Genomic DNA, 27,812 nt, shown 5'->3' on the forward strand with positions numbered 1-27,812 from the left:
GATCTATTCTCCATCCCTCACCACCTTGCTCTGTGCCTCTGGAGGTTGATATTTATGGAATGAACCAACCAAGAATCCTGGCCTTGTGACTTTCAGTTGATTTCAGTGAATAGTGGGCACCAGTAGGAGGGTAATAATGGAAGTTTGATGTTTATGCCCTTGGTTCTGTCTGTGCCAGGCTCAAGACTGACAATGCTGATTTTTCTTGGGATGCTTCCTCCTACAGTTATAGGTCTTGCTGAGTGCTTATAACCATTCCTTTCACTAATACCTTCAGGCCTAGTAGAGACAATGATCTGGGTTTCTTTACTATCTCTTATGTTTTTTTGTCAAGTTTTATTTAAATTCCAGTTAGCTAACATACAGTGTAATATTAGTTTCAGGTGTGGAATTTAGTGATTCATCACTTACAGAAGACACCCAGTGCTCATCACAAGTGCCCTCCTTTATACCCGTCACCTATTTAACCATCACCCAGGCACCTCCCTATGGGTTTTTCTTAAATCTAGCCCCACCTACGCAGGTGATTCCTTTAGTAAATGTTCAGTTTTTCCCTTTGAAAATTTAGTTATCTGCTGGACCCATATTCATGTGGAGGATAAATTAAAGAAATACAGCAATGATAGTTGTTGTGTGGACTTAATATTATAAGTATAAAACAAATATTGTTATATGTGCAAAAACTGGTAAAATATATAAGATGTCAAATAAACATTAGTTGAAATAATATAGGTCATAACACCTCTGAGCCTGGATTTGAAATGCATGCCTGGCTATTCTGTTGAAGCAATATCAGCAGAGCCTTCCTGATGCAAAAGAGCTGATCTGCTTTCAGCATTTTAGGCTCCTGCTTCTGCCAGCCTCCACAGTTTTCTTAAGACATAGAGCTACCCTGACCCGTTGTTATTAAGGCAAGAGGTACATTCTGTCCACTCCTATATTTTAGAATGGTACTGCTTCCTAACACTCAGGTTTTAAAGTAATCCTGTCTAAAATTTGGCAAGTATGTGGACTTTCTAAGATGTCTGTCAGGAAAGTGACAATTGCAATGTTGTTAGAAAAAGAGGGATCGACATGGCTGACAAGATGACAGTGACTCAGTTGCTGGATAATAAAGGTGGCAAGAACCTGAAAATGGTTATGAATTCTTGACATTTTCCTACAGGGCAAAGGGATCTCATATCACACGTTGTGAAGGTGATAGTCAATTCAAAGAAATGATGCTTACAGGTGTTCTATTCATTTCAGAGACTTGATTAGGAAAAAGTAGCAAGTGTGACATAGTAAGTTTAAATGTTAGAATAAGAAAGAACACCCCCCTCCATCAGTCTGTCTATACTGTGGTACAATGTTACAGTGGAAAGATCATCAAAGTGCCATTCCAGAAACATATATTTCAGCCATGTCTCAATTCAAATACAGTGAATGTCCTGAGGCTCAGTGGTGGTTAATTTTATGTCGACTTGACTGGTCTAAGAGATGTCCACATAGCTGGTAAAACATTATTTCTGGATGTGCCCACAGGAGTGTTTTTGGAAGAGATTAGCATTCACATCCCTGGGCTAAGTAAAGAAGATCACCCTCACCAATGTAGGTGAGCATTACCCAAACTGCTGAGGGCTTGTAGAAGAATAAAGAGACAGAAGAAGGGCGTATTATGCAGCCATCAAAAGGAATGAGATCTTGCCATTTGCAACGACGTGGATGGAACTGGAGGGTATTATGCTGAGCGAAATAAGTCAAACAGAGAAAGACATGTATCATATGACCTCACTGATATGAGGAATTCTTAATCTCAGGAAACAAGCTGAGGGTTGCTGGAGTGGGGGGTGGGGTGGGAGGGATGGGGTGACTGGGTGATGGACACTGGGGAGGGTATGTGTTCTGGTAAGCGCTGTGAATTGTGCAAGACTGTTGAATCTCAGATCTGTACCTCTGAAACAAATAATGCAATATATGTTAAGAAAGAAAAAAAGAAGAAGAAGAATGTAGCAGGAGGGGAAGAATGAAGGGGGGGAAATCGGAGGGGGAGAAGAACCATGAGAGACAATGGACTCTGAAAAACAAACTGAGGGTTCTAGAGGGGAGGGGGTTGGGAGGATGGGTTAGCCTGGTGATGGGTATTGAGGAGGGCACGTTCTGCATGGAGCACTGGGTGTTATGCACAAACAATGAATCATGGAACACTATATCTAAAACTAATGATGTAATGTATGGGGATTAACATAACAATAAAAAATTTAAATAAAATAAAGACAACCATAAAAAAAAAAAAAAAAAGAAGAAGGGCAAAATTTTTCTCTCTGCCTGAGCTAAGATGATCATCTTCCTCTGCACTGAGACATCTGTGTTTCTGGTTCTAGGGTCTTCAAACTCAGACCAGGACTTATGTCATCAGCTCCTCTGCAATTCTCAACTTTTCAGACTTGGACTTACACCATGTGTACTCGGGCCTTTGGATTTGGACTAAATTACACCACTGGCTTTCCTGGTTCTCCAAGTTGCATTTGGAGTTCCTGGAATTTCTTAGCCTCTATAATTATGTGATCCAATTCCTATCATAAATCTCCTCTTAGATATGTCATTTTGGTCTGTTTCACTGGCTAATACAGGCACATTTGTTAAGTGCTATAGGTCTCATTTAGTAAAGCATTAAGATGAGAGTGAAATAATTAGGGTCTTATCCACATCATGCATGAGATTGATGGGAGAATTAATCAGATACGTACCTTTTCCAATCATCCTGTCTCCCTGTAGACAAATTGCTTAACCTTTCTAAGATTCAGTTTACTTTTCTACAAAATGAGAAGTGTGTACTGGAGTCAAGTTTTCCAAACAGGTCCTTAAAAAGTTATAATGAGCGTAATTTAAATGTAAAATAGATTTCCTTTTTTCTGAAATGATATCATCTCAAAGTAAAAATGTATAAAATTATAATTAGTGAAATAAAAATTTATATTCAATAAAATTCAACAATTAATTCCAGTAGAAACCTATGGTAAAACAACATTTTTCTTAGTTAAGCATGCATTACCATGGTTTACTACTGCCATTGTTTAATTTTATTGAATACACACACATACAGACACAGTTTTTAACCATCAGCCAATACCATAGTTAATGGTGAAACAGATACTAAGGTTATTCCATTTGAAATTTGAACATGGCTAGAACTGCTGTTTCAATACTGTCTATTACCTATATTGTTCTAGATGTTTTAGCCAATATAATAAATATGCAACCTAAATGTGGAAACTTTATTATTGAGGGGTCACTAATTCCAATATTTTTTAATGTTTTATTCTAAATATAAAATAACAAAAACTATAGGAACAATATATAACAAGCCAAAAAATAAAGCACAAATATAATTAGAAATAATGTCACAGTTTCAACATCATGGGCAATTACAAAATACATAATAATATAATATAATCTAAAATAATATAATATAATATAATATATAAAAACATATATTAATAATACAGATATTGTTTTTATACCAGAAGTTACCGGTATAAGAAGACCAAACATTTTATGGCCTAGAATGAGTTCTTATGTTAAAATAGAATTTCAGTTAAATACTAAGGTAAAAAAAAATCAATCATGAAAGAATGAAGACAAAATACAGGATAATATTTCTTCAATTTTAGAAGACAGTTCTGAACAAAATTAAGAGTAACTATAAATTTAAAAAGTGATAGATTTGGCTACATAGAATTTTGAAACACCAGAAACTAATGGTAAACCATGAAAATGTGATTATAATATTTATTGCCAACACATGACCATATTCTGCACCATAAAAAAGCTATTCTACCTATTCATATTTTCATTCAACAAATATCTAGAAAAGGCAAACCCCCAACTGAAGCAAGAGAAACATTCACATATATATACATTTAAATGGCCAATAAATAAGGGTGCTTGGATGGCTCAAACATCTGACTTGATTTCAGCTCAGGTCATGCTCTTAGGGTTGTGCAATTTGAGCCCCACATCGAGCCATGCATGGAGCCCCAGGTCAAGCCCTGCAGTGGGAATGGAGCCTGCTTAAGATCCTCTCTGTCCCTCAACCCCTCCCCTCCCTCTAAAATAAATAACTAAATAAGTAAATAAATAAATAGCCAATAAATAAAATATAAATATGAAGCTCAGTGATAATCAAAGTATTTGAAAAAAAACAGAATATACTTACCTAAAAAATAGAAAATAGGGGCGCCTGGGTGGCTCAGTCGTTGGGCGTCTGCCTTCGGCTCGGGTCATGATCCCAGAGTCCTGGGATGGAGCCCCGCATCGGGCTCCTTGCTCGTCGGGAGGCCTGCTTCTCCCTCTCCCTCTGCCCCTGCTTGTGTTCCCTCTCTCGCTGTGTCGCTCTCTGTCAAATAAATAAATAAAATCTTAAAAATAAATAAATAAATAAAAATAGAAAATATTAAAAAATATAAGCTTTAATTGTATACTTTTAAGATATTATTAAATAACTTAATATATGCCAAAAAATTTAGAACTGCAAAATGTTTTTTTTTTTACCATTTTGTGAAACATATTTAGGACTTAAGCATAATGGAATTTTTCAGTTAATTTGAGAGAAATTAACATTCTAAAATATAATACTTTAAAATCCAGACAGTTGATCACTCTCCATTTAATATTACTTCTATTAACTGTTTAAATTGGGTAGTCTGAACTATACTTCTCTGAGTTCATGACCTTGGAACTGAGACATGTATGACCAAACAGAAACAGTCTTGAAAACATATAATGGAATAGTATTTCAGGAGATCTACACAGACTGTAAAAAAGCTAGAAAGATTAAATATGATAAATATTGAATTCAGCAAGTTCGCTCTTACCACAGTACGGAAAGCACTTTGAAATGCCTGAACTACAAATGGGTTCAGAATATTTTCATGCTCTTCCTAATTCCAAAATGTTCAGTCGTCTTTAAAAAAAAAAAATACATGTATAACTAAGAACAGTTCACAATAGTTAAACATATGGCCATTCTACCATGATGATTTTTACCCTTTTTTCAAAATCGTTTAAACCAGGAAGTCACTTTATTATTTTGTGCTCTTCGGAGTATGCTTCTTAATTTACTAAATATTTCTTTAAATTTTAAGTATTTTAGGCTGTTTTAGTTGCAAACATAACATTTCCAGATAACTTATATTTTAAAAATGAAACAATAAAAATAGGTAACATTGAAGCTCCTCTAAGCGCTGTTCTATGGTTTGAGAAAGACTGATCTCCATTGATTCTTACAATAAATCAAATAAGTAGATATATTTTTAAACTTCATTGTATAGATGGGTTAAATAGTCCATGTTTAAAAAGCTACAGTGTGGTGGGTTATAATTTAAATCCACATATTCTGGCTCTAAAACACTCCTTCAAACCACTAGTATATGCTGCTATTTAGATTTAATATTTTAATTATTAATGATGAAGGCAATAACAGTACATGTGAACGCACACACACAAACACACACAGCTTTTCTATTCCTCAAATGTGTATTTTTCTCTTCTTTCCTAAGAACTACTTTTACATAAGTATTGAAACAATATGATAACTGATACCCAAAATCATTTAATCTAATAAATATATGATATAAATTTAAGTAATAAAACATTGTTGAACTTGCCCCCCAACAGGAATTATAATATTGCAGATTCTCTCATCTGCCTCCCACTATAATACAGATAACCAATAAACAGAATTGTTATTCATCAGTGAATTGCCTACTTTTGCATTTTAAAATAGATATATGATATACATATATGTTCCTCAAATATATTGCCCCATATTTCTAGACAATAAATTTGAGCTTTATTAAAATATAGTATCATTCTCTAGTTATCATGTTTCTGACATTCATTCATGCTCTTTCATGGTTCTTTCATTTTCACTTCTGTGTAATATTCCATTCGAAATGGGATTAGCAAGGTTTTTCTGTAAATAGATAATGCGTATGTTTGGCTTTATAAGGCATATGGTCTCTCTCACAACTACCCAACTCTGCTGTCATACAGAAAAGCAGCCCTACACAATACACAACCCAGTACATGTGGCTGTGTTTCAATAAAACATTATTTACTAAAATAGCTTTGGCTCATGGTCCATAGTTTGCCAATTCCTTCATTACATAAATACAGCCAAATTTAGTTATAGGCCCTCCTGTCTATAGACACTTTTGTTATTTCTAGTTAACTAATTACAAATGATTCTTGCTATGAACATTTTAGCATAATTTTTTCTGGCACATATGCATATGCTTAGAAACGGAATTCCTAAATTTTAGTTATGCATATTTTTAAAGATAAAGCTATATTCTTTCCTGTAGTGATTTTTAGCAATTTCTCATCTCTGTATAAAAGTCTCTGTTGAACCATATCCTTGCTAAAATTTGATATTGTCAGATCTCTTAATTTTTACCTATCTAGTAGTGAATATCAAATTGTTCCATATTTTGGTGTGAATCTGCATTTCCATGATATTAACAAAAATAGTTTATGTTTTCATTTTTTTTTTTTTTGTAGAGACATGTATGATTTTGTTTCTTCCAAACACCTATATATGAGGGTTTTTTTTTTTTTTTACCTGTTTTTATACTTGATTTTTGTATTTTTTCTCTCTCTCTTTTTTTGGATTTTATTTGTTTATTTATTTATTTATCAGAGAGAGAGATAACGAGAGCAGGAACACAAGCAGGGGGAGTGGGAGAGGGAGAAGCAGGCTTCCCGCAGAACAGGAAGCCTGATGCAGGGCCTGAGTCGAAGGCAGACACTTAATGACTGAACCACCCAGGCACCACTGTATTTTTTCTCTTGAGTAAACATATTCTTGAACGTGATTCCTTTTACAGTTATGTTTCAAAAGTCTTGTTTCAGGTTGCTACTTGTCTTTTTATTTTCTTTATAATTTATTTCAATAAGCAGCATTTGGTGTTTTAGTTCATTCAGGTCATCTTTTGTTTTTAGATATTATGTGAGAATACAGTCATAAATCTGGAAGAGTCCATATCAAAATGCTAAAAGTGGTTATTTTTTTACACTTAGGTATATTTTCCAAATGTTCCTGAGTAAAACTTAGTGCTTCATCTATAATAAAAATAAATAAATAAATAAAACAATATCTTTTGCTTTAACAGATTATACAATCAACTTGGCTCAATTTAATATTTTACCCTTTAAAATTACATTCTTGGCGTGCCTGGGTGGCTCAGTCGTTGGGCGCCTGCCTTCGGCTCAGGTCATGATCCCAGGGTCCTGGGATCGAGCCCCGCATCGGGCTCCCTGCTCCGCGGGAAGCCCGCTTCTCCCTCTCCCACTCCCCCTGCTTGTGTTTCCTCTCTCGCTGTGTCTCTCTCTGTCAAATAAATAAAATCTTAAAAAATAAATAAATAAATAAATAAATAAAATAAAATAAAATAAAATTACATTCTTCACAATCAATTTGATTCTGGAAGTTTCAAATGTTTTGCTAATGAGAAAATATACATTATATTCCTCAAATATCCTAACGGATATTATTATTAAGGGTAGAATTTACCATTTCAGAAACTGAGGACATTTAGCATCCTGAGGCATTATTTAGGAGGATGTGTCCATTTTTATTTAAAAAACATAAGAGTTTATTTACATATATTTTTAACCACTTTCTAGGAGTCAGGTAATATTCCATCTAAACTACATCTCTAAGTTATATTTCACATTGGCTTTATGAACACACAAATGCAATACATTTTTAAGTGTCTTCACAAGATTTTTATGTTCTCATCACTATACCATTGATGTTCAATCAATAAAAAAGAAAACATGAAGGTTCCAAATGTGGAATTTGTCCTAATACTTTGTGATCAACTTTGTTATCTTACAAGTGTCAGACATCTAAGTTGGTCATGTCTCTAGGTCTTTGATATGCCTCTGATACACACAAACATTTTTAACTTAGACAAATTTTATGAAACAAATACAGAAACTATACTTTAAAAATATTATTTTTTGTTGAGTACTAATAAATTAGGATATAAATGAACAATAATTTTAGTAAGTGGTAGGCAAGTAATTTGATACTAATATGATAGTAATTCAACTTGGAATCAATCATTTGGTCATTTCACATTTTTTATCCTTAAAAACAAATTTGAATATGAAACAAAAACACTAGATTACTGAAATGAATTTAGTTATCATATAAGAATATTTAAAACTGGGTTTCTTCTCTCCTCCATTTTAATATTTACAATCTTGTATTCTCTGAACTCTTTACTATATATTCCAGTTAAATTTTCCTGATGTTTCATTGACTATTTTCCTCTTTAATATATTAATTCACTGAAAAAGAAATATTCCTATTTAGAAGAATAATAAAAATACAATGACAGCAGTTATGACTGAGCTATGAAAATATTTTTTAATCAAGTGAGCAAGTAATTATTGATTGTTTCTTACACTCAAAACAAGAGAAGAATAACATCACAACTATTGCTTTTCGATGTATATTCAACATATGTAATTCAGTATGAAAGGAAAGTACAGTGTATTAATTCTACATTTGATTTATTTTTAAGTATTTTTTATTTCCTTTTTAAAAATATCCTGCAAAAAGAAAATAAAAATAATTAAAGAAGTAGGAAAGAAAGAAGAAAGAAAAAGAAAGGAAAGAAAGAAAGAAAGAAAAAAAGAAAGAAAGAAAGAAAGAAAGAAAGAAAGAAAGAAAGAAAGAAGGAAAGAAAAGAAAGAGATGAAAGAAAGAAAAAACAAGCTAAGGAGCTGGATTTCTGCTCACATCAACAAAATCTGGCATAAAGATTATCATATATTGCCACCAAATTAAGTCATCTAAAATTTGCGGAAATTATTTTAATTGCTGATTGATAGGGACTCCTTCAGTTCAGGCCCAAGTGGAACCAAGCTATGAAACAGGAAAAGACAGCTCAAATCAGTGCTAGAATGAGATGAGAAGGTGCCCCCTTCCCATGTCTGATTACGCTTGAGTTATGGAGTGTGAGACAAGAATGGTGAGGCATAGGTTGGAGGGCGAGCAGGAACAAGGTCATGAAGTAATAGGACCCTAATACATGTGGCAAGTTGTGTCTGCCTGAAATTCATATTGTGAAGTCCTAACCTCTAGTACCTCAGAAGGTGACTGTATTTGGAGACAGGGCTTTTAAGAGCTAATTAAGGTAAAGAGCTAATTAAGGTGGGTGGGCCCTAGTCCAATATGCCTGATGTTCTTAGAAGAAGAGGAGAATAAAGACACAAACAACACAGAGGAAAATCAAGACTACAAAGCAAGAAGGTAGCAGATGCAAGCCAAGAGGAAACCAAATATGCTGACACCTTGATCTCCAACTTCCCAGCCTCCAGAACTGTGAGAAAACAAATATCTGTGGTTTGAGCTTTCCAGTCTGTAGCATTTTGTTATGGCAGTCCTAGAAAACAAATGTATCTAGTAACAGAGATTGGTCTTTACCCTATGAGCAATGGAAACCACGGGTAGTTGAATAGGGAGGTGACCCAGTTAATGAAGAAATCAATTTTTAAGACTATTGATGTTTCATATTTTGAGCTTTGTTCTTAAATCCTCTGAGCACAGACTTCACTACACTTAAGATATCTCACTATAATTTTGAACAGACTTGCTTGCTATGTGAATATATATATATATGTACATATATATATATATTATTTTTTTTTTGTAGATGAAACCCTAGAACCTCCCTGAAATTTTGTGGTTCTTCTGTCTTAGGAGCTACCCAGAGCAGTGCTACTGTATTTTGTACATGAAAACTCTTCCAGTATTTAAAGAGAGCTGCCCAATACTCATCGAAATATCTTCTTTACTATACTTGCCATATAAAAGTAACCTATTATCATGTGATTTTCCAACTATTTGCCATTCTTATGAGCCTCCCCTGGACTAAAATTATTCTCAGCACACATCTTAAAATGCAGCAGTGTGTATAAACATAATACTTCACATGACAAAAGGTAAATAAATCTTTTAAGTTTTGAAGTGTGCTATGCTGATCATATTATCTCCTTTCATTTCATGAGTTGTCTTTTATTTCTTCTAAGAATTTTTCTTATGAAGAAACTGAGAGAGAAAAGTAATTGTCAACTAGCAAAAAATGTTGTGGAGCCAAAATCCAAGCTATGTTTATCTGATTCTAAGCTCAATTTTTTTAAAAGGTTTTTTAAAGATTTTACCTATTTATTTGTCAGAGAGAGAGCACACAACCAGGGAGAAGGAGGTTCCCCACTGAGCAAGGAGCCCGATGCGGGACTTGATCCCAGGACATCGGGATCATGGCCTGAGCTGAAGGCAGACGCTTAACTGACTGAGCCACCCAGGTGTCGCCCTAAGCTCTATCTTAACAGGTACATCATATGGTTTCTAAACATCATCAGTTCAGTACAAACTTGTGGGTCAAATGGAATAAAGTGATGCTCTATAATTTTCTTTGTCCTCTAAACTATTTTCCTATTGACACAAACTTGCTTTAACGATGCATTGAAACCATTTGGCCTTATAAACACTATTGTCTTTAATCTATAATTATCCCTCATTTCATCATAAATGATATCCTTTATCTGAGTTCAGAATTTTCCTTTTTTTTGACTACTCAATTTGGCCTGTATTTCAAATGTAAATATAAGTTTATAAAAATCTTGATTCTCTGATTCAAATTACTTTCTATCCTTTTCAACTTTGTGTACTGCAATTTTAATAACAGTGCTTCCTTTTAATTGAAAACTTTTATGGACTAGTTGAGAAGGTCAGGGTCATGTCCTTATAGTCAAATGTATATTCTTGGTTGTCTGTTCATGCATTTGTGAATTTTTCCAACTGTATATTATTGATACCATGTTTAGCTCCTTTGGGAACTTACTTAATGTGTTTTCTAAATATCTTGTTAAAAACAAATTTTATGGGGGCACCTGGGTGACTCAGTTGGTTGGGCATGCAACTCTTGGTTTGGCTTAGGTTATGATATCATAGGTCATGGAATTGAGCCCTGCATCAGCCTCTGGGCTCAGCAGGGAGTCTGCTTGAAGATTCTCTCCCTTTGTGCCTCTCCCCACCCCGAAATAAATAAATAAATCTCTAAAAACAAACAAATAAAAATTTATGTACATAATACTCATACAGTGTAACATTGTAACACTAAATAAAAAGAAGTTGGTAATACTTTTAAAGAAAAGTGGAGAGACCACTAGATAGTAAGTTTTTAAGTTTTGTTTTGTTTTGAAGGAGGCAGTAGGCAATGGTGACTAGAAATAAGATCTAGATATCTCTTATGTCATATCTTTTCATTCTAGTAGCTTGATTATGTTACTAAATGATAGTAAGTGATGATGATAATAATAATGAATTATTTTATATAATCCTCATGCCTATTAGGAATATTAAATAGAAATGACCATTCCAAGCATCATGAACATTTAGTCCTTAACCCATCTACCCAATGTTGTTATTACAAAAACTTCCTTTATTTTCCCACTGTTCTTTTAGCTACTTGGTGTTTCTAGTCTCTCTGGGTGTTTTTATCTACTGGCAAGTTTTCAAAAACAATCTATATGCTTATAACTCCCAAATCAATAGCAACAGCAGGTACCTACAAGCACTTCAAATACATTTGTAATGTGGCAGTTTCCCTTTTCACTACTCCCATCCCAACATAAAATCAGTGACTCCAATAATCATTAAATTATTCAAGCTAGAAAACCAAGACTCTTAATAGACTCCTTCCTCTTCTTCACCCTAAAATCCAATTTAATCCCTCCGCCCTAAATATATTAACTCCTAAAATATTTTTTCGATGACTCCCCCTTTTCTCAGGACTTTATCATATCTACTTTGGCAACCACAACAGAAATATAAGCAGCCTGTCTGTCTCCAGGTACTATTTCAGTCTTCTTCACAGACTTTTTCAGAGTCATCTTTCTGAAATATAAGTGTGATTATGCTCTACAGTATTTTAAAACCTGCCAATGGTTTCCCATCAACCACAGGGCTATGTCAAACTGTCAACATGGCATACAGTTTCCTTGATACTCTAGTCTCAGCTTTGACTTACACACGGCTGCTCATATGTTAAAAATACCAGACTATATGAGTTTCAAAAGAAAATATCCTCTTCAAGAATATGAAGTTTTATACTTCAAAAATACCTCGAAATGTGTCATTCTGGGAATAATCTATTCTTTCCTGGACTTTTGAAGTTTATTTAATAGTTAATATCTTTTAAACATTTTACTTATCACAAACTATTCACAACTTAGGCTATCTAGAGATCTTACCTGATTCTTTAATCCCTAAATTGTAACTAGATTTTTCTCACCATTCTCTGACTTAAACATTTTCTCTCCTCATTTCTACGGTGCTTGATGTTCTTACTCTGATTCATACTTTTTCTTGCCATCATATTTTTGATAAGATTGATCTTTCTCTGTGTAATGACCCTCATTCCCACCAGCATTTCAGCCTGGACCTATCCCATCCAATCGTCTAACACACACTAATCATTGAGAACTCCATGCTGATATTTTTATCATGAAGCAAGTTTTTCCTAACAAAAGTGTTTTCCTCCAGGCTTACATAGCATTCCCCCATGCATACAATAAATTATGTATTTTGCTATTACAGCCTATAATATTGTAATACAATTATATAATTAGGCATAAGCCTTCTACATTAGATGATAAATACCTTGAGGACAGCATTTATTTTTCCCACCTTAGAATTAACTAGTGTTTTCCAACTAGTCAATGCTCAAAAATTATTTGAATAATTAATTAACTGGCATTGTACTTATAAATGGCATGTGTTACAGCCTCAACTTTAAATGTTTATGTTTTCTCTTTATGGTCCCAAGAAATGCCAAAGAAAGATTTCAAAGAAAAATAGAAAAAAAAAAATAGAAAACTCACTGATTTGTAAAACTTATGGTATACTTTCTTACTCTTTTAGAAGCCCTGATATTTGTCTATCTGCAAGCTATTGATGCATTAATTAATTTTTGAAAGTGCATTTTAGTTGCTTGGATTCTGTCAACCTAATACAAGATTTAGAATTGGAGTAAAGGATAAGTTACAGGAAAGCCACAGGTCAGACAACATATTCAAATGGTGCCTATAGTCATCAGTCCAAATGCACAAAGTGATTGTTAGTCTCTTAGTTACAAATGTTCACATGCAGAATAATCATTGTAGTTTAAGTATAGATGATATAAATGCCCCTCTTCACTAGCTTTGAAATAAGATCATAGTCACCTTTAATTTATTTTAAATGTAATATTAATTAATTAATTTATTTATTTTTATTTATTGGTCAGAGAGAGAGCAAAAGCAGGGGGAGTGGCAGGCAGAGGGAGAAGCATGTTCCCCGCTGAGCAAGAAGCCCGATGTGGAACTCGATCCCGGGACCCTGGGATCATGACCTGAGCTGAAGGCAGACACTTAACCGACTGAGTCACCCAGGGGTCCCATCTTTTTAAAATGTAATATTTACATAGCCTTATTGTCAGGAATTCTGGTATATTTCTCAGTATATTCTTTCAAATTGCCAAAGAATTTCGGCAGCTTTCCAATGTATTCATGTATTCAACAAGTATTTATTTAGTGCCTATCGCGTTAGGTAATGTGCAGGGTTTTTGGGATGCATTAGGGAGTAACACAAACTTCTGCCCAGATGACATTTGGCCAACAGGCACATGAAAAGATGTTCAACTTCAACATCACCAATCATTAGGGAAATACAAATCAAAATCGCAATGAGATATTACTTCCCACCTGTTAAAATGACTATCATTGAGAAGATGAGAATCAATAGCTGTCGATGAGGATGTGGTAAAAAGGAAACCCTTATATACTCTTGGTGAAATTGTGAATTGGTCCAACCACTATGGAAAACAATATGGAAATTTTATCAAAAGATTTTTAAAAAATAGATTTACCATATGATCCAGTAATTCCATTTCTGGGTTTATACCAAAGGAAATGAAAACAGGATTTTGAAAAGGTATATACACTCCCACTTTTTTTTTTTTTCATTTTTCACAATAGTTAAGATAGAGAAACAGCCTTAATGCCCATTAATAGATAAATAGGATATTATTCAGACATGAGACAGGATGATATCCTGCTTTTTGTGACAATATGCTAAGTGAGATAAGTCAGACAGAGAAAGACAAACACTGTATGATATCACTTATATATACAACTAAAAAAGTCAAGTTACAAAAACCATGTTGCAGGGGTGCCCGGGTGGCTCAGATGATTAAGCGTCTGCCTTCAGCTCAGGTCATGATCTCGGGGTCCTGGGATTGAGCTCCGCATCAGACTCCCTGCTCAGCGGAGAGTCTGCTTCTCCCTCTCCCTCTGCTTGTGCTCTGTCTCTCTCTCTCTCTCAAAATGAATAAATAAAATCTTAAAAAAAAAAAAAAAAACAAACAAACAAAAACAAAAACCAGGTTGTAAAATTTAAATGGATGATCATTTAAATGTTTCAAAGTAACACATACAAGTTAAATTTAGACAGTGTTATATGCCAAATTTATTTAATTTAAAATAGAATTGACATAATAAGTAAATTAAATATAATATGTTAGAAGGTATTAGGTGGTACATGAAAAAAAATAAAAGTACAGCAGGGTTAGGGGGATTGGAATTGTGTGCATGTGAGAAGGTGCTGCACAAAGTAGCACACTGCAGGATTAAATGCAGTGATGAGTAGAAGCTAAAGAGAAGATGGCGTCTCATCCCAAACTTGAGGAAGATGACGTGCTTAGCAAGAAGCTATCTGATGTAGAGCAGTCCAGAGATTAGAAAGAGCTTGAACAAGTGCCCTAAGATAGGAATATACCTGACCTTTTGGGTCAGTGTCTCTGAGCATAATGAGCAAGAGAGAGTGCCGAGTGTTGTAGTCAGAGAAGTCAGCCGGGTCATGTTGGGTAAAGGGGCATATGCCTCTGTTAGGCATTCGATTATTACTCTGAGTTAAATAGGGAATCATGGAAAGTTTTTGAACGCCATGTTATTTAATCTACCTTAATTTTTGAAAGGTCAATGGCTGTTCCTTGAGGTTAGACTGTACTTATATCCAGAGATAATTCAGACAAGAGAATTTGATGATCTTCGACCAGAGTTGGAACAGTGAGGGTGGTTACAAGTGGCTTGATTCTAGACATACTCTGAGGATGGACAATGGGATTTTCTGATAGATTAGTTGGTGAGCTTGAAAGAAAAAGATTCAAAATTGACTCCTGGGACTTTAACATAAGCAAAATCTAAGCAACTGGAAGGATGAGATTGGCAACAACCGAGATCAGGAAGGCAGTAAGTAAAATATGTGTAGAAGGAAGGTCAAGAATTCAATTTAGGATATATTGAGCGAGATATTTATTAGACATTCTTTAGATAGTTTGAGATACGAATTGAGAGTTTAGGAGAATGCCTGGGCCAGAGTTCAGCGAAAGGCATTGCAGCTCCCTAACAAAAGATAGAGAATAAGATTTGGAGCAGTCTATTAGTGCTATCCTGTCATCATTGCTACAGCATCCCTGGTGAATGCTGGTCTTATAAATCTAAGTACATTATATAAATCTCCTGTGCTGTCTTCTGCAAATATAGGTTTCTTCAGGAGGATCAGCCTTTCTCCAAACACTAAAGGTGATGCCGGAAAGCAGATGCTTAGGAGACTTATATTTCCATAACTAAGAACTGTCACTCAACTGATTTCTGTCAAAAAGAAAGAAAATTTGCTCCAAGGAGATTTGGGGCTTCTCTCTCTGGAAATAATAAATAGCAGTATAATGTCAGACAGTCTTTCCATGTCTGGTACTTATCACCAATATCAACCATGTAAGGGTAAGCCACATACCCTTCACATGTATATTACCATACAAATATAGACATGTGTGTGGTGTGATAGATGTGTATATTTATATATGAGTATATATGTATATGCACAGACATTTTTTTAATTTCGATGTACACAAATCTTCCTATTCTTTTTTTTTTTTTAAGGTTTTATTTATTTGAGAGAGAGAGAGCGTGCTAGAGAGAGCACAAGCAGCTGGGAGGGGCAGAGGGACAGGGAGAAGCTGACTTCCCGCTGAACAGGAAGCCTGACACAGGATTCCATCCCAGGACCCTGGGATTGTGACCCGAGCCGAAGGCAGAACTTTAACCTACTGAGCCACCCAGGTACCCCCGAATTTTCATATTCAATAGTTGAATCGCATGTATTAGGATATGCCGGTGAAATTGGCTAGTGTGAGTACTCCAACTATTGTCTTATTTTCTAGGTAGTTTTTTTTTTTTTTAAGATTTTATTTATTTATTTGACAGAGAGAGACACAGCGAGAGAGGGAACACAAGCAGGGGGAGTGGGAGAGGGAGAAGCAGGCTTCCCGCGGAGCAGGGAGCCCGATGCGGGGCTCGATCCCAAGAACCTGGGATCATGACCTGAGCCGAAGGCAGACGCTTAACGACTGAGCCACCCCAGGCGCCCCTTATTTTCTAGGTAGTTTTTGCAATTTTAGATTATTTCCTCATTTCCCTACAATTTTGCAACCATTTATGATTTTATGACTAAAATGTTACTACATTAAAGAAAAATGAGAAGCAGTGATCATATTTTTTATTTTTTTATTTTTTTTTAAAGATTTTATTTACTTATTTGACAGAGAGAGACACAGTGAGAGAGGGAACACAAGCAGGGGGAGTGGGAGAGGGAGAAGCAGGCTTCCCGCGGAGCAGGGAGCCCGATGTGGGGCTCGATCCCAGGACCCTGGGATCACGACCTGAGCCGAAGGCAGACGCTTAACGACTGAGCCACCCAGGCGCCCGGCAGTGATCATATTATTTAAATAGTCAGAAAATAAGCTAAATGTGACTATGTAGCCTGGAATGTTCAGATGTTCAGAAGGCATTATATGTGATAAATAATTGCCTTCTGCTTAAATATTCCCATATATTCTAGAAAATCATATTGAAGTATGAAATAGTTTTCAGTTTTTTAATATAAAGGTACTCCTATTTCAAAGCACATTTTCTTTAGAATTATTTGACTTTATGATGCATCTCAGATATCTATGCTTAGATGAAACAAGTTGATTGCAATTAGGGAAAGATTTATTATTTCATTTTTGTTATAAATTTAGAATTATTTGCATTCCCAGTAAAAACTAAAAACATGTTCACAGTAACTGTATAGAATTACATAAAAATATAACTCTCCATCTCTAGTCAAGAAAAGCCAATAGGTTAGCAAAAACTTAGCGAACAGGTCATTAAAAAATGAAAAAAGTAAAGAATTACTGGCTGTTACTGGCCTTTCAATATAGGAAGTTATTTTTTACCGACATTTTTTGAGGTAAAATTACAGAGAGAGAACTGTACAGACACTTTCAAAGATTTTTGACAAATGTGTACGCCTATCTAACCAACATCCCCACCAAGACATAGACATAGTACATTTCCATCCACCCAAAATGTTCACTTGGGCTTGGCCCACACTGGTTAATCACTTTTTAAATTTATATCACCAGAGATTAGTTTTGCTTATTTTGAGGTCATATGAAAGAAATGACACCGTATGTACTGTTCTGTGGTTGGATTCTCCAATTAACATAACTGAGAATAGTTTTTGAGAATCTTTATTGCCATATGATGAATCAGGGATTTATTTTTTATTGTTAATTAGTGTTCACTGTACAAATATACTACAGTTTGTTTATCACTTGTCCTAAAGATGGGAGTTTGAGTTATTTCTGGATTTTGGTAGTTTCAGTGGAGTTGCTATGAATATACATAAGCAGTCTGTTTTGGACTTAAATTATGATATCTGTTCAGTAAATACCTAGGAGTGGAGTCGCTGGGCCATAGAGTATATGTTTAACTTTGTAAGAAAATTCCAAAGAGTTTTCCAGAGTTTTGTATGAATTCACATTCTTTCCAGAATTATATGAACATCCCATTTGTTCTACATCTTTCCTAATACTTGATTATTTCACTCTTTAAAATTGTCTTACATATTTAATCTTTAAAATTCTAGAGGGCGTAGAGTGGTATCTCATTATAGTTTTAATTTTTATTTCCCTGATGAATAAATATATTGACTACCATTTATTTTCTTACTTGACATTCATGTCTCCCTTGGTAAACTTTGTGCCCAAATTTATGTTTTGCTTATTTTTTAGAGTTAAACTTCTTATATTTTTTATTTTTTAACTATAAGATTTCCTTGTGTTTTCTCAATAGAAAGCACCACACACATGTACCACAAATACTTTCTTTCATATGTAACTTTCTTTTCATTTTCTTAAGGTGATTTTTCAATGAGCAGAAGTTTTCCATTTTGAAGAAGGCTGATTTTTTTTTTAAGATTAGTTCCTTTTGCATCCTCTGTAAGTCATCTTTTCCTATCGTAAGGCAGATTAACTATTCTCCTGTTATCCTTTTATTTCTAGATACTTTATACATTAATTTTTTCTCTCTAGGTCTATGAAATATCTCGAATTGATTTTCATGTATGTTTCTACATAAGAGTGGGATTTTCCCCATATAATTATCTACTAGTTCCAATATAACTTGTTGAAAAATCTTTTATTTCTCTCATTCCATTTCCTTAGTACTTACATACATGTGTGAATCTATTTCTGGACACTCTATTCTCTTTCAGTGAACTATTTGTCTGTTATTATGCCAATGACATATTATCTTGAATACTGTAATTTTATAGTAAATTGTGAAATCAGCTAGTGTGAGGACTCTAACTATTGTCTTTATTTTTAGGTAATTTTAGCAAATTCTAGATTATTGCCTCATTTCCCTACAATTTTGTAACCAGCTTGGCAATTTCTACAAAAACAACTATTGAGAGTTTAAATGGGGTTGTGTGTGTGTGTGTGTGTGTGTGTGTGTGTCTATATGTATATGTATGTATATGCATATATGTATATATAGCTTTATTTAACTATAACTGTGTACAAATATTTATATATAAATCTCTCTTTATATATAAAAGATATACCTTGACATAACTAGATCTTTAGTATCTTTATATGAAATATATATCTTTCTTAAATATATTTGGGGGATAATAGAATATTATCAGAGAATTTAAAAAAAGAAAGGAACTTACTGTCTCAGGGGAGATACCATGATCATGAAGGTGGTTTTCCCGGGGTGAGGCTTATCCATTCATTCCGGATGTGCTGACCCCTGAAATTTCCCCAAATGTGGGAAACTTGACTGTGTAATTTGTTGTAGTGGGGGACTGCGTTTGAACTCTCACCTGATCATTAAGTGGTTGAAAGACAAAAGAAATGGATGGATGAATGAATGAATAAAAGGAAAGACGTTGCTTGTCGGGGATGATAGAAATTTTGATCAGAAGGTGGGCCATTTAAATTCCCTTTATTTATAGGTCAGAAAACTAAAGCAAAATAAATTATTTTATTATTTTCTTTTTTCAGTTTCTCACAATAACTTCAAGATATAGCATGGAGGTACTTTTTCAGGGTCACAGATGTGGCTAATGGAATATTTTCTGAACCCCATCTGGTGTCCTTTCAATCAGTTACACATGCGACCTCAGGATCAGTTTGGACTATCATAACTTCAAAATTGATATTCCACATTTGGAAAAGAAATTACAACATCCCGAAGTATTCTATTCCCATAAAATGGTATGTTGTGCTTCCAAGCCATTGTTCATTATGTTCTTTCTACCCAGAATGCCTTCTCCATTTTCCACATGTCTGAGACCTGACCATTCTTCAAGGTCAAGTTCTCCATCTTAATGAATTTTGTTATTTGGCATTTGTTATTGATAGCTTTGTTAGGCAATGATTTGTATTTTTCATTTCTACTAACAAGAGTCCTGTGTACAGTTGTAAATGGAAAAGCACTGTCTTAAAGAATTGTAACTCTCACCATATCATCAGCAAAACTTCACATACGGGTACTTGGAATATAAATATTGATTGGATAATAGTGGCCATGTAACAATAGCTAACATTTTTCATGCCTTACTGTATGCACACATTTTTCCAGATTACTCTTACAATTATATGACTCGGGTAATTTTATTATGTACATTTTATAAATGAGAGCAATGAGAAGTTAAAGAACTTGCCCATGTTCACAACTCTAACAGTGGTGGAGTTGGGAATAAGCATAGACAACTGGGCATCCATAGGTTCTAGGAGTTAGGGTCTTGATACTTTGGGGGGAGGCATTATTCAGCCATCGCTCTTAAATATTACAGAAATATTAAGGAAAATATCCTGGAAAAGACCTGGCAAGTCTGGTCTCCAACAACTTCTCTGATCTAATGCAATACCACTCCAGTTTTCTCACTATCCTCTGAGAGTACTGAACTCCAGGATGTTCCCATTTTGGATACCAACAATGATACTATTTCATTTACATGTGGCGTTTACTCTGAGCAGAATGCACTCCTAGATCACCACTGGTCTCACACCTCACTTTCCGTACATCTCATCCACAGTGTTGTAGTATCACAGACTTTCCATAACGAACACCGTCTCTCCCATCCCCCTCATTGTCCTGACCTGTCTTCTTTTCTTTATAGCAGATCATCCCATCTCCCAACATACATTTTTTTTTTCTAAGTCTCTCTCCACTAGACTCTAAGATTCTTGAGGGCAGAGACTATGTGTATTCCCACTGTCTCTGGTGGCTGGAAGAAAGCTCATTTGTTGAGTGAATAAACTCAAGTCCATAGCTCCTGGAATTGCAATTTAGATTCCTCTTTCAACAAGAAAAATATGTGCATTATGAATAAATGTAACTAAAATGACAGATAAGTAATTTATTTTGTGTCAAAGGGAAGTCCAAAATATAACAAAATGGATAATTCACCCTGCTTATTCACAAATTAAGTCACATGTATAGCTTATAATTTATCTCTAGAAAGAGCATGAATGAAATAAAGAAAAAAATGTGTTTATGCCATTAATTTCCCAAAACAGTAGCTCATGAAACAACCCTAGAGCCATATTTTACTGCCATCACCATCTTATGCCAATAGGACTATGCATGAGATGATAAAAGTTTGGTTTCTTATTAAATGCAAACTTTAAAGAGAAAAACAACTTTAGGAGTAAGTGGTATTTGGATTCGCATTAATTCAATTTTGGATTAAAGTTCTGTCATTTGTTTGCTGTTTGACCCGTTCTGCAATTGCTTTAGGAAAAGAAAAATCTCTTTATGCTGTTAGCCCATTTTCTTACCTGAAAAATGATAATAAAACGCTGACTTTATTGGTCATGTGAAGCAAGTTAAATCTCATATGTGCAATCGATTTGTAAAATGTAAATCCCACATTAATATTTTTTACTGAAGACATGATAACACATGTCTGCTCTTCAAATTTCTCATGGGTTTATTAAACTTAGTTATTTTAAAAGTAATCTGTTCAAAGACTAATTTTATAAATTTGTAGATGTATTAGTGGAGAGACAGAGAAAGATACTACTCTACAGAAAAAAGTGTGTTTGGAAAAATCTTTCAGATTGATCCAGAAGTAATCAATGTCATTTTATTATCCAGATACTTTGAATATTGGTATATTGCTTTGTTTATGTTATCCTTTAATCTTAAAAATTCACTTATTTTATACAAACAATTGAAATTTACAAATACTTCTTTATTTTCTCAAAGACATAAAAATGATTTTAGATTATACTAGTGTTAAGAAATGTTGGGAAAAATTATAATACACTTTGAAATTGCTTTACCATAATTAGCAGGTTTTTTTTAAATTGAGGATCATCTTTACTTCAGGTTTTCTAATACACCACTTGTTTAAAACAAGTATTTTTGCCAATTATCCATAGTCCATAGAACATTTGTAAAGAGCTACCCAAATAAATATGTACATTACATTTTCTCTGGTTTTCCATTATATCACTTGAAAGGCACAGAGGCCCAAATTTTCTTTTGAAATAAGTGTCTAGAGTAATGCTTGTGAAATGTTATTGTTTGTTTTCCTTTTTAGGTGTAGCAGAATTTTTTTTAAGAAATTTAAATTAGTTTTCTGAGGGCTATTCTCCAGGTAAACTAACAACTATAACACCCCAATACAGACTACAAATATTGACTTAGTAGACCTACTTCATGCACTTGTAATGAATTATCCAGGTTTTTTTAATTTAAAAATTTTATATATTAATCAAAATAATAAATTGAAGATAATAGAACCATGTAGTAGTCCAACTCTTCACAGAATTCCAAATAGTTAATATAAGAGGAAGTTCATCTAGGTCAAGAGAATACAGAACATTCAGTGATCTATTTGAGCCAGGACAATCTCATATTCTCTGTGTTTTTCACAATGCCTTATAACATAAAGCATTATGATATGTGTCAATTAAATAATATGCATGAAACTTAGAAAGGTGTAGATCTCAAATTAACTTGTTTTAATGTCTGTTCTTACCCTAATAGAACTTTGATCTGTAAACAGTATGTGAAATTACTTGAGTATATGCTTTATAAATCAATCAATCAATCAATCAATCAATAAATAAAAATAAAAATGCTACCCAAGGGGGTGCCTGGCTGGCTCAGTCAGTAGAGCACAGGACTCTTGATCTCAGGGTCTTGAGTTCCAGCCCCATGTTGGGCATCGAGCCTACTTAAAAAAAAAAAAAAAAAAAAAGAATATAATAGCAAAAATAAATTTAAAAAAATGTATGGTCATATTATTTTTAAAAAAATGCTGCCCATAAAATGGCTTTCTTGGGCTATACTGCAATTAGTTTTTGAACTTCAATAACCATAGGCTAGGAAAAATATATTCACTGTTATGCATAGTGACATAAGTATACCAATCAGCTGCAATGTAATACCTGCTTTGGGTCACACATTTGATTGTTCTCCCCCCTCACACCACCACCACCCCAATATGGAAAATGAGAAGAGAGTCTTTTTGGTTTTTCAAGCAATATGTTAGGCTAGGAAATTCCAGATTTTGAGAGAAAATGGCAGTAAATATGATTAGAAACTAACTTCCTAATCCTCCTGACTCGCATCTTCTGCAATACAAGTGGTTAGGAGAGATACTCAGGGGGTTAACAACAGGGCGCCAGGAAGGGAGCCAGCAATTTGCTTCTACTCACTCTTCCTACAGTGAAGAGACCTGTGGTGGTCCAAAGACAGGAAACACACACACACAAAAGCTTACCTTCTGAACCCCTTCTGAACTCCTCCTTCTAGAAACATTTATGCAAAATTCAAGGGCTCTGTGCATAAATTGTTTGGGCTTAGATTCTCCAACCTAGTGAGATTCACCAGCAAGACTTTTCATCACTAATCAGAAACCCCTCCCTTCACTCTTTTCAAACTCGCTATTGTGAAGTGAGTCTTCGAGACCATGTTCCAAACACAACCCTAACTTCCAGCTTCAGGAACTGATGTTAAATATATCTACATGCAGCAAAATGGCGTCAGGCCAACGCATTGCCATTTAATTGCTTCACTTGCTTGTATTTGGTTGCTCATGCTCAATACTCATCCTAGAGGAGCCAGCCTCCCTCCACCACACTCTCTCCCTAAGATCCGGCCATACAAACATATCACAGGAACAGAACACAAGTAGAGTTATTATAGGCACTAATTTAAAAAAGGGTAATCAAATTCCCCATATGATGTGATTTCTAAAATCAAACCAAAAAATGTGCTATTATAAAGTATGTCAAGTAACTAAAAAGGACCCTTCTCTAACAGATTTAAGGATAAGAGTAGGTTTAGAGAATAGGCTTCTGAAGACATCAATACGTACAGTTTTCTACCTCCATATTCAGGTGAGCTCTTTACTTGCACTTTGTCAAATTTAAAGAGAAGATAGGGATTTTTTTTGAAACTGAAATCAGCCAAGAGAAAAAAAAAAAATAAATGCTTGTGAGACATTTCTAATTCTTTGTAGAATTACTATTATTAGCATAGTAATTTTTTAGATGTGATTCTATTAAAAACTTAGAGATATAAACCTGGTCTATTTTAATCTATAAGGAGTTTCAAGATCCAGAGCTTTCTTGAGAGTTTTCAGTTTGAAAGGAATAGAAATAGAGGAATTATGTTGTATATTGCTTTATTGTGGTAAAATTTGCCATTTGTTAGATTATATATTTGTCTCAATCCTTTGTTTTAAAACAATTGTGAAATTATAGATAAAAATATAAGAAAGGTTGAACAATATCATATCATTTTAAAAAATTACTTCAGGATTGATCACCTACCTGTAAGTAGGGTGGCCAGAGTAACCATATGGCCTCGTTTACCTGGGAGAGTTCCTGGGTCCATCTGTGGTTCCAGCTTAGTTATTAATACACCCTCTTTCATTCTCAAAAATGTCATGGTTTGAATGATAAATTATATAACCACTCTGCCTATAACTCATGAAAACAAGAACTCTCTGCTTCTATATTCCTTTTTTTTCATTTTGGCTTTTTTTAGGAATGAATTATCTTTACTTTTATTGACATTTTTTCTCAGAAATATAAAAAAGATACTTATTTAAGTATTTAAATATTTCTATCGAAAAAAGTTTATATTATTTGCTCCTTGAATTATTAGCATAGCCCTATCATTATATTCCAGTTTAATAAAATAAAGAAATAATGAGCTGAAGATTACAATAAAAATATTTAATTTAGAACAACTTGTTTTAATATAAAAATTGATAAAACACATTTAGATTTTAAATTATATATATATATATATATGTATATGCATATAATATATATAGAGAGAGACACAGACAGACAGACAGAGACAGAGAGACAAATACACAAGAGACAGAAACAGAGAAACAGAGAGAGACCAAAAGAAGAAGATACAAATATACATACATATATTCCAGAGGGAGTGGAAAAATATTGGTCCACATCTAAAAACATTTAGTGCAACATCTAAAAACACTTTTTTCTGTTAATATTAAGAAGGCTCTTTGGAATAAACAGCTTCAAAGCACAGCTTGAAATGGACCAATTGTAAGGAACAGAGTGGCAACCTTATGTTACCACGCACAACTGTGAATAGGCTTCCAGACAGCTAAAATGTGTCATTTAGAAGGAATGTGTCTCATTTATCCATTGTTTAGAATGATTGAAATACATTGCTCTCACCCAGCTCCTTGGCAAGTGTTTCAATTAAGTGGGCACAAAATTTATCCTAGTGCAGTGTTCTATTATTCTGCTCTGTAGTATATAATTGTATGGGACTTTGGACTTATAGAGGCCTTCCGTTGTCGGAAAAATAAAATAACACATCTCTTTTAAGGTAATAACTGCAACTTTTCTCAGTGGAAATTCTTGTTTGGTAAAAAGCCACTGATGCTGGAACCACAGGGCATTTATTTTCATCAATGTATTAGAAAATAATGGGAAATGCATGTAGCTCAGGAAACTTGTAACCTGCAAATTATTAATCTGCGTAAACAAGAAGCAGAATTACATGAAAGATGGTACCATTGTGACATTTTTGTCATAAAAATGATGTATATATATTGGAGATGAATCATCAACAGAAGATTACCTGGTGCCCAAATGTCCCTCTTGCCTTGAGGTGGTAAGAATTTAAAGTAAACAATGACTTATCTTGGTTTCACTCTGCACTATAGAGTAACAGACATTTTCATACATTCTGCTGTGTGTCCTGGGAGCTGTTCATACCATAGTCCTTTATTTCTTCATTAGATGTTTTCAGCTTATTTTTGTTGATGTTCCCAAAGTTTCTTATTTTCTTAAGGTGGGGAACTTAGAATGTTGGAGCAGTATTTAGTCAAATGTTATACACAAAAATCTAATTTCTGTTATTTTCTAAGACTCACACCACACAAACAGGCAAACGCAGGTACACACAGGCAAGCACACACACACAAGAAATATTTGAGGCAGATCATTCAATTGTATATATATTAAACAATATCTCGCCGAATGGAATAGCACAAAGGGCTCTGTGCTGGAGATCAGGAAACCGAGGCACTTATCTCTCTTTGTCAACAGACTAGATGTGTGTATTTGACTAAATCACCTTCTTTTCTGAATCATTATTTCCTTCTCAGTAAAAAGAGAGAGAGAGTTTGTAAACATCTAAGTGTTCTCCAATTTTCCTTTTCTATTCTTTCTTTTTTTTTTTGTATTCTTCAATCTTTTGTTTGATCTATGAACAATTTGTATTTGGAAAACGTCATAGAAGAGTAATGCCTCTAACTTCAGAAATTTTTATAGATTTTGTTCGTATTTCCCACATTTTTAAAAATTTGCTTTTTAAAGAAAATATCATGAAGATCAAAAAATTCCTCCCCTGCAAAAATCAAATTTGAGTTTCAAAGTAGTAACTTTCCATGACTGTTTAATCACCAACCACATATTTTTACATTGTCATGATTATTCCCGGGAGTAAAATGGGAATTTATGGGCTTTTATCTATCTAAATGAGGCTTGATAGGTGAATGACAGAGCACACACCAACAGGAAGCTGATAGGACCGCAAGTCTCAGAACGTGGTCCTCACTTTAAAAAGCAACTTTCACCACCACATTGTCAGCTGCTTTTCCAGGGCTTTTCTATAGCAGGCATTCTTTATCATCAATTATTTATTTGCTAAATTTAACTTCCTCTGTTTCATCATGTCCACTAAAAGTATCCTTGTCATGGGCTTCTAATTTTTATGACAGTTAGTATAAACGTATCCATTTTTCACATAACTCAAAATTACTCAGACTTAGATTGGATTGAGTACCAATTTTCTATTTGTTTAAGAAGAAAACAAAATCTTTGAGAGACGGTGAGTTGACCAATTTTTGGTGATTTCTGTGGACTTCCAGTTATATACTGAACCAACTGAACCAACTGGGCAGCTTTTCTCCCTCCCCTCTTTTTTTTAAGTGTTTTGCCCTTCCCATATTGTATCTGAGTAATTTGTGACTTTCCATACTGCATCTGAGTGATTTGCTACTTTCCATACTGAAAGTATCCACTGCAGCAAGGACAGTTGTGGTAAATTATAATAGTGGCCCACATTCTTTATTCTTCCCTGAATATACACTCCTTAGAATGTGACTTTATTATAGTTTTTTTTTTAAAGATTTTATTTCTTTATTTATTTGAGAGAGCGAGAAAGCACATGAGAGGGGGGAGGGTCAGAGGGAGAAGCAAACTCCCTGCTGAGCAGGGAGCCCGATGCGGGACTCGATTCCGGGACTCCAGGATCATGACCTGAGCCGAAGGCAGTCACTTAACCAACTGAGCCACCCAGGCGCCCCTAGAATGTGACTTTAAAGTTTCTCCCATGCAAAATCTGTTTTCCCTCCACCTGAAGCTGGGTTGGCCTTGTGACTTGCTTTGGACAATGAAATTTGGAGGGAGTGGCATGCTCCTATCTGGTACTTGAAAAGATCTGCTTGCTTCCACTTAGTATTTTGGAAAACTGGGGAGCTGCCAAGGGAACAAATTGCACAAACATGTTGGAGGTAAGAGTCCTCTTGAAGCAGAAATGGGCCATCCCAACATACACCAAGATAGACCACCCAGCACCTGCTTAACCCAGCCCAACAAAGATTAGAAGATATACCTAGCTCTTCCCTCATCTTCCCCCTCAAATTGCCAACCCCCAGAATAGGAGTTATTTTAAGTCACTAGGATTAGGGTGGTATGTTACATAGCAAATACTAGCCGGCTTGATTTCAAAAGGACAGATCATTCCCCACTGCAAAACTGTGGGGGAAATTTGCGCACAAGACTTTACTTGTTTAATTATACTAA

The 27,812-nt window shown here is 34.5% G+C and overlaps 1 non-coding gene across 1 annotated transcript; it reads left to right on the forward strand.

Moving 5' to 3' along the window:
• The first annotated feature begins 19,151 nt into the window (after positions 1 to 19,151).
• Positions 19,152 to 19,315, forward strand: LOC118522724 (U1 spliceosomal RNA). Its single transcript, XR_004910766.1, has one exon. It is a non-coding gene; the product is annotated as a U1 spliceosomal RNA (small nuclear RNA).
• Positions 19,316 to 27,812: the final 8,497 nt, after the last annotated feature.

This window comes from Halichoerus grypus, chromosome 3 (assembly GCF_964656455.1).
Source record: "Halichoerus grypus chromosome 3, mHalGry1.hap1.1, whole genome shotgun sequence".
Taxonomy (NCBI): domain Eukaryota; kingdom Metazoa; phylum Chordata; class Mammalia; order Carnivora; family Phocidae; genus Halichoerus; species Halichoerus grypus.